This window comes from Triticum urartu, chromosome 1A (assembly GCF_056163025.1).
Source record: "Triticum urartu cultivar PI428250 chromosome 1A, HENAU_Tu73, whole genome shotgun sequence".
In the NCBI taxonomy this organism is placed as follows: domain Eukaryota; kingdom Viridiplantae; phylum Streptophyta; class Magnoliopsida; order Poales; family Poaceae; genus Triticum; species Triticum urartu.
In genome coordinates this window covers 106,800,938-106,818,687 of record NC_141873.1, presented here as the reverse complement: position 1 = coordinate 106,818,687, position 17,750 = coordinate 106,800,938, and positions in this window count along the sequence as shown.

The window sequence follows — 17,750 nt, the reverse complement described above, 5'->3', positions numbered from 1 at the left end:
AGATTCGTTTTTTTAATATCTCTTGAATTGTGCGTTCAAATCCTGAATCATTTTCATAGTTGTATTTCTTGCGTCAAGATCTTCAGAACTACATCATGTATTAACAGGTTTCAGAAAATTTGTTTTCGAGTAAAAACCCGAAAAGAAAACCCGGAGCCGGAAGCATGTTCTTTCTTTCTGTTAAAATAAATTCAAGGCATATCGTTGATCATCCAAGGACCAAACAATCACATAAACATGACACCAAGATTTGTTAACGAGGTTCACCGATATGGCTACATCCTCGGGAGCTGACTATGGGCGTTCCTCCCCATGACACTGCTATAATACCGCATCTGGTCGCCCTGGACACCGGCACATGCCGCCGGCTTCCCCTGCGTTCCGGTGCTATTATGTTGGCATAGGTTACATCGTGTGTTTACCCCCACTATATATGAGAGGCCTAGGATACAAGTGTCCTATTAGGACACGACTCCATATCCTATCTAAAAACACAATACAACTACAAGTCCAACTGTAACCTATCTCGTACACAATATTCGACACAATTTTAACAAACTCCACCTTGACGAATATTCTCCACCACCTTGAATTCGTCAATGCGTCAAACTTCCATATACATTGGACTTGAGCTTATCCCATGAGCATCGCTGCTACTCTAAAGACTCCATGTGACTCCACCTGCAACTTGTAGTCCCTTCTTTTCTTAACCATAGTCAACACTCGAGCAAAATTAAGTTTCTTGTCACTCTAGTTTGTGCTCCCAACTTTCAGAGTATCAGTCCAACGCCATCACACATTGATCACTGACATGCGTGAAAGTGAACAACTCACATATTAGGTGTCACACATAAGAGTTACCTAAACTCAACATCACCGCTCTTCCTTGTCCGTCTGTCTGAAACTTGAAGTAATTTCACCGTTGCTTGTAGTCATCCCGAGTCAAATTCGCAGTTGTCTCACCACATGTATGACCACCAGAGCCCTGGCCCGCCTCCATGTCCCGTGCGTACCGCACGCCTCGCCGCTATTACCGCGTCGAACCTCCGCTGTCCTGGTCAAGTCTCAAGGGTCGCGAACCCACACCACTCAACCTCCACTGCAGAGTATCACCGATCATCACCGACCGATGACGAGTCTCACGCTTCCATCAAACCACTGGGCTCCAGTCCGAACTGCATGTCGCTCGCTTTTCTCCCTTGTTGAATAGGCTTCGATTCCCTGGATCCTTACATCGTAGCCCCTCAATCCAGCTCCACCTTCAACATGACTCTATGATGGTTGTACGTGCCACCCCGCGCCCCATCGACTCTAAGATCTCATGTGCACTGTCTTGAATCAACCCCGCAACATAGTCTTGTCGAAGCCACACAAGCCCTCGGGCATGTGCCATGTGTTTCCACGCCCCAGAAGTCGGTCACCATCAGCATCACGCTTCTATGTCGTCATCGCCAATTCCACCACCGTCTTCTATATCGACCGACTCGCGTCGATCCGTCAGACTGTCTAGTCCGACCCAGGCTCCCAAATCAATCCATGAATTTCCATCTATCACATGATAATTTCATCTCAGCTGACATGACTTACTGCAACGCCTTCAAGCATCCCTGATACGCCAACAAATCTTTCATCCTTGTGTGCCATAACCCAAGGTTTTCAGTTTCAGTGAACTTCTTCACCTCAAACCTGGTACCCGTTGGCACCATGGTCCTTTGTACGGCCGACCCTGCAAAAAATTATTCGAGCTTTGCACGTGATGCCCCAAGTACACGAACAGAACCTCCGGTCATTCGCGTACTACTGGCAATTCCAACCAAAAAATCCTTTTGTTCATCACGTGTAGTGCTCCTGTCTTGGCTCAACTCTTGGTTGCTAAGCTAAGGGCATGTACAATGGTTGATAAGATAGTCTTATCTTAAGTTTTGCATGTAATTTAGAAATGACAAAGAAAAATGTCTATAATGGGTCATCTCTTAGCCTTATCTTCAATAACTAGCAATTTCTAAAAATGTGGTGAGACATATTATGCTAAGAGATTATCTCTTGTCTTATCTTAAATAAGAGAAGACAAGCCTTCTCTTATGAGTTCTCTCTCCTCCACTCATAATTTATCCTACGTGGCACTCCTAAGATAGCACCATTGTACATGCCCTAATTGATTTGCCTCGCCTCAGCCTTTCCAATGGATTTCTGTCTTGGCTCAACTCTCAATGGATTTATTCCTTCCACCGAATCGATCTGTTGTTGGCCTTTATCTCGCCTCGTCCCCTGCCCGACTGCCTCCTTGTGCACGGTTCCAGCAGTCCGGCTGGGCTACGAGTTCTCCCGGGACTCGGTCCCTTTTGTTTCCAAAACAAATCTCTGTCTACGGCTGTTTCTAGTTGCACCACACATCGTCAGAATCTGCACGCCCCGCGACCGACCGAGTCCACGCTCAGCCGCCCCCTGCACACGTCCTTCCGCCGCTTGGGCCTATACGCGTTGTCGCTGGCCATGTCCCAACCTCGCCGACTCCGAGTACTCAACTCGACGACCACGCGATCGTGACCCACGCCGATTCTTCCATGCCTAATATCACATCCAATCCTTGAGATTCCAATACTATTAGGTCTGAGGGAAAAACATAGTTACCAATCCTTAATGGTAACCGATCACACCATAGACTAGCCACATACTCTGCTCCGGGCGAGGTTACTAACATGGGTGACCTAAGGGCTTGGGTTGGTAGGTTATACTTATCCACAAATCCCCTTGAGATGTATGAATGCGATGCACTAGTATCAAAAAGAACGAGTGCAGTAAATGACTTAACCAAAATCTTACCTATCACTGCATCAGGCTGAGCTTCAACCTCCTCCACGCTAACGTGGTTCACCTGTCCCCTGTTGAAAGGGTTCGGCTTCTTCCCAGAACTTCCATTGCCATTTTGGCCTTCAGGACATTCATTGGCATAATGTCCGGTCTTCTGACACTTAAAACAAGTGACTTGGCTTAGGTCCTTCTTGGCTGGGGTTGATGGGTTGGTGCGGTTCTGGCCGTTGCTTCCTCCATTGCCATTACCATTCTTGGTGCCATTGTGATTGTGCGAGCTACCTCCTCCATGGGTATGCTGAAAATGTCCTCCCGGTCTAGGGGTAAAACGTGGCTTCTGCTGAGCTCCTGAATTGTACTTTCCTTGTCCATACTTCCTCTTGCGATTCTCAATTTGCTGCTGCTTCCCTTCAATCATAAGAGCATGATCTACCAACTCCTGGTAGTTGTTGAAGGTGGCTACCATCAACTGCATGCTCAACTCATCATTCAGTCCTTCCAGAAACTTCTCCTGCTTAGCTGCATCCGTAGCGACGTCATCTGGGGCATAACGTGCTAACTTACTAAAGTCCTCCACATACTGGCCAACTGTCCGTCCTCCTTGGCGCAAGTTGCGAAACTCACGCTTCTTCATGGCCATAGCTCCTGCTAAAACATGTGCAGTACGAAAAGCCTGCTGAAACTGGTCCCATGTGACAGTGTCGACTGGGAAAGTGGATGTGAAATTTTCCCACCATGATGCTGCGGGTCCTTCTAGCTGATGTGCGGCAAACTTCACCTTCTCTGCATCTGTGCATCCTGCTGTGGTCAACTCCCTAGCTGTTTTGCGGAGCCAATCATCTACTACTATCGGCTCGGTACTAGTGGAAACCACCGGCGGATTCAGCCTAAGAAAATGGGCTAAGTGGTCAACAGGTGGTGGTGGTGGTGGTGGTGGGTTGTTGTTGTTGTTCCCCTGATTCTGATTCTGGACTAGCAACTGCATCAATGTGTTTTGCTGCTGGATCAACTGGGTGAGCTCCGGTGGAAAGGCAAATCTGGGGTCACATCTCGGAGGCATCTGAGGGTTTAGAAAAGATGAGATATAAGAATAGAGGGGGTCTAAAGAGAAAACACTACCCATATGCACATGAGGCAAAAACAAACAATTCACTTCAATCAATCAAAAAAAGGCATACAATCGATCTATCTATCGCAAAAGTGCTCGGACTACTATATTTACATGGTGGACTACTACTACTGATGAGGTGGTCTACTAGAAATATTCTTCGGTTGCAAACTCCATGATATCTGCTCCAGCTTCATCAACATAGTCATCATCGCTACTATCTGCTTCCGAGTCGGTGCCGTCGATGATGATGTAGTCTTCTGGGCTAATCTCCTGGGGTTCTTCGTCTTCATCTACTGGCGTAGGGCCTCCCATAAATATTCCAATCTTCTTGATCAGGTCGTCATTCTTCTCCACCAATACTTCAATTTCCTCTTCATAATCTTCACGTGTAGCCTTGAGTTCTTCCTCCAGTTCCTTGATTCTAGTCTTAGCCTTCTTCAGATCTATCATGTCGGCGCACATCTGGTTCTCCTATCGTCGAATGTGCTGGTTTAACTCCTGGATAAAAGCTGCGATTGACCTATCCTTCCTGGTGTTGATCATCTCCCAGTGTTCATCTCGGCGTCCACAAATCTGGTAGATAGTATCCTTGAGATCCTTGCGGTAGACTTCTCCAATGCGTCCCATGGCGATGTGAGCTGCCATGCTCTTTCCTAGACTCCAAATTGGTGCATCAAAAGAAAACTCTATGGGCTCAGTGACTGGCATGAACGTCCTTCCTGGAACCTGAACTTGAATCATCTAGCGCTCTTCTTCAGGTAAAGTGGCGTTGTAGGTTCCCGTGAAGCTAGGTACTCCTATATTCAGGTATCTAGTGACTTCCTTCAAGTGTCGTCCAAAGGGTGTATCTTCATCCGGTTGTGTGAACTTGTTCCTTGCATCCGCCATCCTAAAGAGCAGAAAAGATGAGGGTTCAGAAGAGAAGAGAGTGGATAGTGATCTAGGTCTTTTGCTTAGTGGTCGTGTCCTCCAGTCAGCGTGTGCTCTGATACCATCTCTGTAGCGACCAGACCTCAAACGGTCTGATCTCTGTGCTCCGGTGTCATCCCTGGATCAGTAATGCTGACACCACACAGTACTCGGAGGATTTATAGCAGAGTAGCAATCACACACTTATTACATCGAGTGTCTCAAAAGAGAACTTATTACAATAAATATGGCTTAAGGCCATCTAATAACGATAACAGCGGAAGGCTTGGAAGATAAGTGAGTCCATCAACTCCAACGGCGTCACTGAGTATAGAACCACGACCTAAAACCCCTTAATTGTCGTCTGAAAAGTCTGCAACATTAACGTTGCAGCCCGAAACGGGTCAGCACATGGAATATGCTGGTAAGGTAACACATAGAGAGTAATGGAATGAAACAGCTATACTATATGCATATGTGGCTGGTGGAAAGCTCTATGGTTATAGTTTTGCATAAAGCCAATTTTTCCCTACTTCAAAGGAATAAATTTATTTAACTATCATGGTAGTTGTTAAACATTGAGAATGGTTGACAGCATCCTCAATCCCAATTAAACATCATCTTTAAACATAACCCAACAAAATTAATTTAAAGTAACATGTTGAGATTCACATGAAAATCCAAGTACTAGATACTCAAGATGTCCATAACCGGGGACACGGCTAATCATGATTAGTTTATTATACTCTGCAGAGGTTTGCGCACTTTTCCCCACAAGACTCGATCGCCTCCGTTTGGTTTCTCGCACTACATGGTGTTTGAGAAGACGGATGACCGAGACATAGTCTTTCAAAAGCGCTAGCACCTTACGATCGGGTAGACCGTACCACCTACATCCCCTACATCTGCTAGTCTACCACTGTAAGAGTTCGCACGACTTAGTCAACTATGCTAGAGCCCATAATAGCTTGTGGCTGCACACGGAAGTTTCTAGTATGAATAGTCTCATGATCCCTTTGAGCCTGGGTGGCGGTCCAAAAGAAAACAGGCAAGTCCTAGAATACCCAGGTGCCTCAATCCACCCAGATGTGTGTTTAAGTTGCCACCTTAGATAAACCATTAATTAACAATCTCACATCTGTCATGAATATCACTCACCCAATCCACACCTACTAGCATAGTATGGCATAATAAGCAAACGCAGAAGTAACTCCCAAAGGTTTGATAATAACAGGTAATAGGTACTACCTCATCTACTTCCCATCCCACAATTTAATTAGATCCTAATCATGCAATGTGTGAGGATTGATCTAATGCAATAAAACTGGGTAGTAGAAAAGGTATGATCAAAGTGTTACTTGCCTTGCTGATGATCCGGGAAACCTAGCGATTCGAAGTAACAAGCGGCGCACTCCGGGTATTCTATCACAGACAAACAAACAAGCATACAATAAGAACTCATCTAATGCATGGGTAAAACGCAAATAAGAGATCTAACCAGAAGGTTCAACTTAAGAACTCCGGTTGGCAAAAAGAATCAAATCGAACGAAGCAACGAAAGTCAAACGGCGAAAGAAAACAACTTCGTTCTAGTACTCTAGATCTAAGGCAAATTTTACAGTAGCAAAATCTTGTTTAAGTTGGTTAAACGGTTAGAGGGTTTTGAGACGAAACTCTAGGCACTTGAATCGCCTGATTCCGATAAACGAGCGAAAGTTATACTAAAATGAAAATCGGATCAGGAATCGCGATCAGAAAAATCACGGATTTAATCCGAGAAAAAGAAAAACGACGAACGCTCGCTAGAACGAACGAACGGACAAACGCTCGCTATTTAAATAAACCAGAAAAACCGATCTATTTAAAAAACCGAAACTAAAAAAACCCGACGAAAACCGATCTTTAAAAAAAACTGTTGGCACGGAAGTCGAGGCGGCGGCGAACCTCAGCGGCGGCGGCGGCGCGGTGGCCGGGTGGCGGCTGGGGCGGGGTCGGCGGCTGGCTAGGGTTTCCCCCGGGTGGGCTGCCCCGACTTATATACCCTGGTCGGGCCGGAGTCCTAGTCGGACACGGCCCGTTAGGTCAGTTCGTTTTTTTTATTATTCCGCTCGGAAGAAAAATAAAAAGAAATACTAAACGGACTCCAAAAATTTCGAAATAAATTTTCACGGGCTTCTAAAATCAAGCCGCACAAGGTGAACATTTATTTGGGACCTAAATGCAATTTTGAAAAACGCACATTTTTCCTAAATTCAAATAAAACACCGAAAAACTCCGAAATAAAATCTTATTTGATTTTATTATTAAATCCTCAGTATTTCTTTATTTTGGGAAAGTCATTTTATTCCCTCTCTCATATTTTTGTAATAGAAATAATTGATGATAAAATAAATAAAATCAAATGATCCTATTCTCAAAATTTGAGAAAACTCAAATATGAAATTAACGAAATCCCCAACTCTCTTCGTGGGTCCTTGAGTTGCGTAGAATTTCTAGGATCAACCAAAATGCAAAATAAAATATGGTATGCAATGATGATCTAATGTATAACATTCCAAATTGGAATTTTGGGATGTTACAGGAGCGCCCGTTAACTAGTTGCTCTCCCTTCTTACTACCAGATATTATATCGCAGGAGCAGTCAACATTTTTAACGGGAAGGCTCATAAATGGTAATTATTTCAGCCTCTGAATGCCTTCATTTTATGAAGAGGAATAGATCAAAAAACAATAGTTTTTGTGCACTCAAGCTCAACATGATGAAGGCTTATGAGAGAGTCGAGTGGAGTTATCTCAAATCGATAATGGAGAAACTTGGTTTTGCTGCACCATGGATTTCTGTCATCATGAACATGGTGAGCTCTGTCTCTTTCTCGATTATGTTTAATGGAAGGGAATTAGAGGAGTTCAAACCTACGCGTGGCATTCGATAGGGAGATCCTATCTCTCCTTATCTTTTCTTGTTGGCAGCGGAGGGCGTTTCGTTCCTACTAAAATCTCACAACCAGTCATCCAGCGCAGCATTAAGGTGGCACCATCGACACTAGCAGTGAACCATCTCTTTATTCTTGGATGATAGCCTGTTGTTCTTCAAGACAAGTATTAATGGAGTGGAGGAGGTATTAAACCTATTGGAGTCATATTGTATGGCATCAGGACAAAGGATAAATAAAGATAAATCATCGATCTTTTTCAGTAAGGGAACTTCAGAGGTAGTACGAGATGCTGTTAAGGGTTTCCTTCAAGTACCTAATGAATCACTAAGTGACGGATATTTAGGAACGCCTACAGATGTGGGGCATTCAAAAAAAGGTACGTTTAAATATTTGAGTGGCGGTGTGTTGGACAAAGTCAAAGGGTGGATGAGTAAGTGCTTGTCGGCAGGTGGCAAGGAAGTTCTTATAAAATCGATGGCTCAAGCGATCCCGATGTACTCAATGTCTTGCTTCAAACTCCCGAGAGGTTTATGTGATCATATCAAATCCATTATTCGGAAGTTTTGGTGGGGCTGCAAGCAAGGGGAACGAAAGCCGTCTTGGGTCTCATGGGATGTGATGACAAGGTCAAAAAATTTGGGTGGACTAGGGTTCAGAGATCATGAACTTTTTAACCTTGCATTATTAGCTAGATAGACATGGAGAATTTTGCAGGAGCCTTTGACTTTGAGTGCAAGAATTCTCAAAGCATCTTATTTCCCGGACAACACAATACTTGAGGCCGAACTTGGACCTCGCCCATCTCAAATTTGGCGAGCCATCCTTGAGGGGAGGGATGTTCTATAGCAAGGGATCATTAGACGTATTGGCAATGGCCAGATTACAGATATTTGGGCTGATAATTGGATACCAAAAGAAATTACACCAAGACCAACTACGTCGCTCATTGCAGATCCACCAGTAAAAGTTTCAGAATTGTTGGAGCCTACTACAGGTTCATGGAACGTGGCCTTGGTTTGATCGGTATTCATCCGTTTTGATGTTGATGCAATATTGAAAATCTGGGTCTGTACACGCAACCTCGATCGAGGACTTTTGAGCATGGTTTCCAAAGAAGAAAGGGAGATTTACAATGAGTTCGGCGTATAGATTTTTGGTGAGAACAAAGATGTAAAGAGAAGAATGGCTTGAAGGAAGAAGCGGGACATCTAGTGCAATAGATGAGAATGCCTGGAGTGAACTATGGAAAATCCGAGTGCCCTCCAAGATCAAGATTTTTCTGTGGAGGCTAGGTCGTCACTCATTGCCTACCACGAACGTTTTACACCACCGGAATATGGCAGTTCAGAACTCGTGCCCTCTTTGTGGGTGCAAGGACTCATAGAGACATGCACTCTTCTCATGTGCGATGTCAAGGTGCATTTGGGCACTGTCAGATGATGGTATTGTGGCAAAGATGGCTGAAGTTGAAGATCCTAGCGCCAAGGGCTGGATATTTGAGCTCGCTAGTTTGTTGGACCATCCGAGCTTCACTAAGATGGTTGTGACATTGTGGGCAATATAGTACGCAAGGCGTAAAGCAATATACGAGGAGATTTTTCAACGCCCACATCAAACCATATCTTTTGTGAACAATTACATTGCAGAGCTTGATCAACTTCCGGTCACTAAAACGGGAGTAGCGGTGCCAAGCAAATCGCAAGCTTGTCCTCAGAGATGGTTGGCTCCAGCTAATGATGCTTCAAAGTTGAATGTGTGATGGAGTTGTTTCAAGGAACAGGCCCGGGGGTGCGGTTGCATCCCTATGCCGTGATAATAGTGGCATTTACCTTGGAGCTTCGGCGGTTGTCTACCAGGGAGGGTATCACTGACCCAACGATTCTCGAGACATATGCGTGTAGAGAAGCTCTTGCATTGGCGGAAGACCTTGTAATTCAGAATTTGATTGTGGCCTCGGATTGCCAAGGAGTCGTCAATGACATTAACATGGGGACAGGAGGGCCTCATGCAGCTATCATCCATGAAATAATAGCTCGTAGCTCTAGTTTTTCTTCTTGCAGTTTTGTTTTTGAGCATAGAAACTATAACTTTGAGGTTCGCAATCTCGCCAAGTTTATATGTAATTTAGACATAGGTAGACATGTCTGGTCGGCTCTTCCATATAACCCAATTTGTGTACCTATGGATATCACTTTGAATCAATAAAGCTTGCGAGAATTCAAAAAAAGAAAAGCAAAACAAACCTTCTATTGAACTACCCGCGTGAAGGACGGGAGCAACTAACTTGTTTTGTGCCCCTAAAAAAACTAATTTTTTTTAAAAAAAAATCCGGGAGCAACTAACTACAGTATTCCCTCCACTCAAAAAAAAATCCTAAAGTATTCCCCTTGCGAGAGTCCCTCAAGGATTGTTTTTGTGGCCTAAGAGCATGCCTAGTGGTACATCCAGCTACCACCACGTTTTGCGTGCTGAGCACTCCCTCTGAATTTAGTTTTTCAATTTTTCCTGTACGTGCTTCTGGGTTTTACATTTTATTTTTGGCTTTTCGGTTTACGTCTTATTTTCATAGTTTTGGAGAAGAAAAGTCATAATTTTTTCTTTATGCGAAATTTGTTTTGTGCTTCCATGAGCAGCATAGATTTGGTTTTTGTAGAGTCACAAATTTACTTCCGCAACAAGCGTAACTGTGTTTTTTTGAAAGGGAAAAACTATTTCAACTTTTTTGCTTCCACGAGAAGCATACTATGCTTTTTGTGGAGGCATGGATTTGCTCTGTGAGAAGCACAACTGTGTTTTTTGGAAGGAAAAAATCTTGATTTTTTTGCGCAATTTTTTTGCTTCCACAAAAGCATACCGTGCTTCTCACGGAGGTATAGATTTGTTTTCGCGAGAAGCATGTGCTTCTCGGAAAGGGAAAAATTACGAAGAAAATGCGTTATTTTTGCTTCCACGAGCTCTTGAAAAGGGGAAAATCATGATATTTTGTGCCTCCACGAGAAGCACAAGTTTGCATCTCATGGAGGCACAAATCTGCGATTCTCAAAAAGGAAGTGTTAGAATTGTGTCGAATATTGTGTACGAGATAGGTTACAGTTGGACTTGTAGTTGTATTATGTTTTTAGATATGATATGGAGTCGTGTCCTAGTAGGACACTTGTATCCTAGGCCTCTCATATATAGCGGGGGTAGACACACGATGTAACCTATGCCAACATAATAGCACTGGAACACAGGGGAAGCCGGCGGCATGTGTCAGTGTCCAGGGCGACCAGATGCGGTACTATAGCGGTGTCATGGGGAGGAGCGCCCATAGTCAGGCCCCGGGGATGTAGCCATATTGGTGAACCTCGTTAACAAATTTCGGTGTCATGCTTGTGTGATTGCTTGGTCCTCGGATGATCAATGATATGCCTCGAATTTATTCTAACAAGTGGTATTATGAGCAAGGTTTAAGATCGAGGTGGATCGTGTTGACCTGGAGGTAAAAATATCATGGAAGAATCAATCGTCGGCGAGATCATTGGATATTAAAGTATGAAGGAAATATTGAGTGTGCTAGTAAGTCAATTTTCCTTACCACCCCAGAAGGGAGAAGGATCAAGTATGTATCCCGACATGTGCCAAAGAGGACTCAAGTAAATTGCTTAACAGGAGTTGTGCAGGAGGAAGTACCAGTGGTAAGGGATTTCCTTAATGTATTTCCAGAAGAGTTGCCAGGCATGCCACCGGATAGAGATATTGAGTTTTTGATTGAGCTATTGCCAGGCACAGGGCCAATATCAAAGAGACCATATAGGATGCTGGCAAAGGATTTGGTGGAAATTAAGAAGCAGATTAAGGAGTTACTGGATAAGGGATATATTCGCCCAAGTTCTTCACCTTGGGGATCGCCAGTACTTCTAGTGGAGAAGAAGGATGGATCGTTAAGGATGGTTGTTGATTATCGAGGATTGAATGAAGTAACGATCAAGAACAAGTACCCACTACCAATGATCAACGATCTGTTTGATCGATTGCAAGGAGCTAAGGTATTTTCCAAGATCGATCTGCAATCAGGATACCACCAGTTAAAGATTCGAGAACAGGATATTCCGAAGACAGCTTTTACCACCAGGTATGGGCTGTATGAGTATACCGTTATGTCATTTGGTCTGACTAACACACCTGCCTATTTTATGAACATGATGAACAAAGTGTTTATGGAGTTTTTGGATAAGTTCGTCGTAGTGTTCATTGATGATATCCTGGTTTATTCGAAGAATGAAGAGGAACATAAGGAGCATTTGCGTTTGGTACTTGGAAAGCTCAGAGAACAACAATTATATGCCAAGTTCAGCAAATGTGAGTTTTGGTTGAAGGAAGTAGGATTCCTCGGACACGTTATATCCGGAGAAGGTATAGCAGTAGATCCCACTAAAGTTGAAACCGTGACCAAGTGAGAAGCCCCAACAACAGTTGGAGAGATCCGGAGTTTTCTTGGACTCGCAGGATACTACCGGAGATTTATTGAGAATTTCTAAAAGATTGCGAAGCCTATGACTGAGTTGTTAAAGAAGGATACCAAGTTCATATGGACAGAGGAATGTGAGGCTAGTTTCCAGGAATTGAAGAAACTCTTGGTTACCTCACCAGTGTTGATTTTGCAAGACCAGACCAAGGATTATGAGGTGTATTGCGACGCTTCACGTCGAGGACTTGGAGCAGTGCTTATGCAGGAAGGGAGAGTTGTTTCATATGCCTCAAGACAACTGAAGCCTCATGAGTTGAATTATGCTACGCATGATTTGGAGTTAGCAGCCGTAGTGCATGCTTTGAAAACATGGAGACATTTTCTCATTGGAAACCATTGTGAGGTGTACATGGATCATAAGAGTTTGAAGTACATTTTCACACAGAAGGAGTTAAATCTCAGACAAAGGAGATGGTTGGAGCTTATCAAGGATTATGATATGAAATTGCATTATCACCCCAGAAAGGCTAATGTAGTAGCTGACGCATTAAGCCGTAAGAGCCATGTCAATACATTAATGATGGGAGAAATACCAGGGGAGTTAGCCGAAAATCTTCGTGAACTATGTTTGGAAATAGTTCCGAGAGGCTATGTAGCAGCATTGGAGATTCAGTCAACTTTGATGGATAAAATCAGGGAAGCTCAGAAAGCTGACAAAGAGATTGCCGCTATAAAGGAGAAACTGAGAAAAGGAAAAGCTAAAGGATTTCGTGAGGATGAGCACGACACCCTATGGTTTGAAGACCGCGTTTACGTGCCCAATGACCCGAAGATCAGGAAGTTGATTTTGCAAGAGGCACATGATTCACCGTATTCAATTCACCCAGGAAATACCAAGATGTATTTGGATTTGAAGGATATTTTCTGGTGGACCAGAATGAAGAAGGATATTGCGGAGTATGTAGCAGTTTGTGATGTATGTCAGAGAGTAAAGGCAGAGCATCAGAAGCCAGCAGGATTGTTACAACCATTGACGATACCCGAATGGAAGTGGGATAAGCTAGGCATGGATTTTATCACGGAATTGCCTAGGACTCGTTCAAGCTATGACTTGATTTGGGTTGTAGTCGATCGATTAACGAAAGTAGCTCATTTCATCCCAGTAAAGACCACTTACACCAGTGCTAAGTTGGCAAAGATATACATGACCAGGATCGTATGTCTGCATGGAGTTCCAAGGAGTATCATATCAGGTACAGCTTTTCATCCACAGACAGATGGACAGACCGAGAGAGTTAATAAGATTTTAGAGGATATGCTGAGATCTTGTGCGCTAGATTATGGATCTAGTTGGGACGATAATTTGCCATATGCAGAGTTCTCTTACAACAACAGTTATCAAACCAGTTTAAAGATGGCCCCTTTCGAAGCATTGTACGAAAGGAGGGCAGGACACCGTTATCGTGGGACGAAGTTGGAGACCACCAGTTGTTTGGACCTGACTTGATTAAAGAGTCTGAACAGAAGGTGAAGTTGATTCACGATAGGCTCAAGGTAGCCCAGTCCAGACATAAAAGTTATGCAGATTCTAAATGTAAGGAGACAGTTTACGAAGTTGGAGATAGATCTTATCTTCGAGTATCTCCACTTCGAGGAACAAAGCGTTTTGGAGTTAAAGGGAAGTTAGCGCCACGATTTGTAGGACCATATCGAGTTTTGGAACGTATGGGAGAAGTGGCCTACAAGTTGGAATTGCCCGAAGGATTGTCAGGAGTTCATGATGTGTTCCACGTTTCTTAGTTAAAGAAATTTCACGCGGAGATGGCTGACATACCATTGAGAGACACAGTGCCATTGGAAACTATTCAGTTGGATAACGATTTGACCTACGAGGAGAAACCAATTAAGATCCTCGAGTTTGCCAGCCGAGTTACCCGCAGCAAGGTTATCAAGTTTTGCAACGTTCAATGGAGCCACCACACAGAGGATGAAGCCACCTGGGAATGAGAGGAAGATTTGCTTAAGGACCACCCTCACCTATTTTCTAGCCAACCCGAATCTCGAGGGCGAGATTCATCTTAAAGGGGGTAGGTTTGTAACATCCCAAATTTCCAATTTGGAATGTTATACATTAGATCATCATTGCATACCATATTTTATTTTGCATTTTGGTTGATCCTAGAAATTCTACGCAACTCAAGGACCCACGGAGAGAGTTGGGGATTTCGTTATTTTCATATTTGAGTTTTCTCAAATTTTGAGAATAGGATCATTTGATTTTATTTATTTTATCATCAATTATTTCTATTATAAAAATATGAGAGAGGGAATAAAATGACTTTCCCAAAATAAAGAAATATTGAGTATTTAATAATAAAATCAAATAAGATTTTATTTCGGAGTTTTTCGGTGTTTTATTTGAATTTAGGAAAAATGTGCATTTTTCAAAATTGCAGTTAGGTCCCAAATAAATGTTCACCTTGTGCGGTTTTATTTTAGAAGCCCGTGAAAATTTATTTCGGAATTTTTGGAGTCCGTTTAGTATTTCTTTTTATTTTTCTTCCGAGCAGAATAATAATAAAAAAACGAACCGACCTAACGGGCCGTGTCCGACTAGGACTCCGGCCCGACCAGGGTATATAAGCCGGGGCAGCCCACCCGGGGGAAACCCTAGCCCAGCCGCCACCTTGCCACCGCACCGCCGTCGCCGGACGCCGCCGCCGCCGAGGTTCGCCGCCGCCTCGACTTCCGTGCCAACGGGTTTTTTTTAAAAAGATCGGTTTTCGTCGGGTTTTTTTTAGTCTCGGTTTTTTAATAGATCGGTTTTTCCGGTTTATTTAAATAGCGAGCGTTCGTCCGTTCATTCGTTCTAACGAGTGTTCGTCGTTTTTCTTTTTCTCGGATTAAATCCGTGATTTTTCTGATCGCGATTCCTGATCCGATTTTCATTTTAGTATAACTTTTCGCTCGTTTATCGGAATCAGGCGATTCAAGCGCCTAGAGTTTCGCCTCGAAACCCTCTAACCGTTTAACCAACTTAAACAAGATTTTTCTACTGTAAAATTTGCCTTAGATCCAGAGTACTAGAACGAAGTTGTTTTCTTTCGCCGTTTGACTTTCGTTGCTTCGTTCGATTTGATTATTTTTGCCAACCGGAGTTCTTAAGTTGAACCTTTTGGTTAGATCTCTTATTTGCGTTTTACCCGTGCATTTGATGAGTTCTTATTGTATGCTTGTTTGTTTGTCTGCGATAGAATACCCGGAGTGCGCCGCTTGTTACTTCGAATCGCTAAGTTTCCCGGATCATCAGCAACGCAAGTAACACTTTGATTATACCTTTTCTACTACCCAGTTTTATTGCATTAGATCAATCCCCACACATTGCATGATTAGGATCTAATTAAATTGTGGGATGGGAAGTAGATGAGGTAGTACCTATTACCTGTTATTATCAAACCTTTGGGAGTTACTTCTGCGTTTGCTTATTATGCCATACTATGCTAGTAGGCGTGGATTGGGTGAGTGATATTCATGACAGATGTGAGATTGTTAATTAATGGTTTATCTAAGGTGGCAACTTAAACACATATCTGGGTGGATTGAGGCACCTGGGTATTCTAGGACTTGCCTGTTTTCTTTTGGACCGCCACCCAGGCTCAAAGGGATCATGAGACTATTCATACTAGAAACTTCCGTGTGCAGCCACAAGCTATTATGGGCTCTAGCATAGTTGACTAAGTCGTGCGAACTCTTACAGTGGTAGACTAGCAGATGTAGGAGATGTAGGTGGTACGGTCTACCCGATCGTAAGGTGCTAGCGCTTCTGAAAGACTATGTCTCGGTCATCCGTCTTCTCAAACACCATGTAGTGCGAGAAACCAAACGGAGGCGATCGAGTCTTGTGGGGAAAAGTGCGCAAACCTCTGCAGAGTGTAATAAACTAATCATGGTTAGCCGTGTCCCCTGTTATGGACATCTTGAGTATCTAGTACTTGGATTTTCATGTGAATCTCAACATGTTACTCTAAATTAATTTTGTTGGGTTATGTTTAAAGATGATGTTTAATTGGGATTGAGGATGCTGTCAACCATTCTCAATGTTTAACAACTACCATGATAGTTAAATAAATTTATTCCTTTGAAGTTGGGAAAAATTGGCTTTACGCAAAACTGTAACCATAGAGCTTTCCACCAGCCACATATGCATATAGTATAGCTGTTTCATTCCATTACTCTCTATGTGTTACCTTGCCAGCATATTCCATGTGCTGACCCGTTTCGGGCTGCAACGTTAATGTTGCAAACTTTTCAGACGATGATTAAGGGGTTTTAGGTCGTGGTTCTATACTCAGTGATGCCGTTGGAGTTGATGGACTCACTTATCTTCCAAGCCTTCCGCTGTTATCGTTATTAGATGGCCTTAAGCCATATTTATTGTAATAAGTTCTCTTTTGAGACACCCGATGTAATAAGTGTGTGATTGCTACTCTGCTATAAATCCTCCGAGTACTGTGTGGTGTCAGCATTACTGATCCAGGGATGACACCGGAGCACAGAGATCAGACCGTTTGAGGTCTGGTCGCTACAGCTCCTTCGGGAGCCTCCAACGATCAGCGCCACCTGGCACGCTCTCAGTCATTCGCCACATGTCGCGCTCTCGGCGCTCCCTCCGGATTTTATTTTTTTTATTTTATTTTTTCGCACGCGTTTTTGGCTTTTAAACTATTTTTTGGGTTTTTCGACGTTTTGGTTTTCCATCGGTCTTCCTTAACTTTTCAATAAAAAATTGAAAAAAATATTTTGCGTGAAAAAACATGTTTTTTTCTTTCATGAGAGTCACGGTTTTGCTTCTGCGAGAGGCACGGTTTTGCTTTCGCGAGAGTCACAGCCGTGCCTCTCGAAAACGAAAAAAACGCCTTTTCTATTTTTTCCTTTCGTGAGAGTCTAAATCCTTTTTTTCTCATTTGCGCAGGGTCCGCAGAAGGTCCTGACCACTTTTGGTCTCTTTATGCGGTTTTTTCCTACATTTCTACAAGAGGTTATTTTTAGAAATTGAACTCGTGACCTCATTGTCACAAGGCTAACAACTTTACCGATGCACCAAGCCTCCCCTTCTATGAATGGTCAGACCCTATATATGTGGATGGAGCAAGTCATGTATTTATACGTATTTCACTTTTTTGCATGATTTTGCTTATGTATATTGTCTTAGGTGGAGCGGTGCTTCATCTTACACATTGATTGCGGTGGATCTCGGCGGTGTGGCGCAGTGGAGACTCAGTGCCCGATGTGCGGAGATGAACTCATGTAGGAGGAAGACGTTGTCTGGCATCATGGTGGCATCAATGACAAAGAGGCCTGGTAAGGTCGATACGTCAGTATCTGCTCTGAAGATGGATCGATGGAAGACGGCGGTGACTGCTACCTCTTGACCACTTGCGTTGGTTTTCCCTTAAAGAGGAAAGGGTGGTGCAGCAAAGTAGCGTAAGTATTTCCCTCAGTTTTTGAGAACCAAGGTATCAATTCAGTAGGA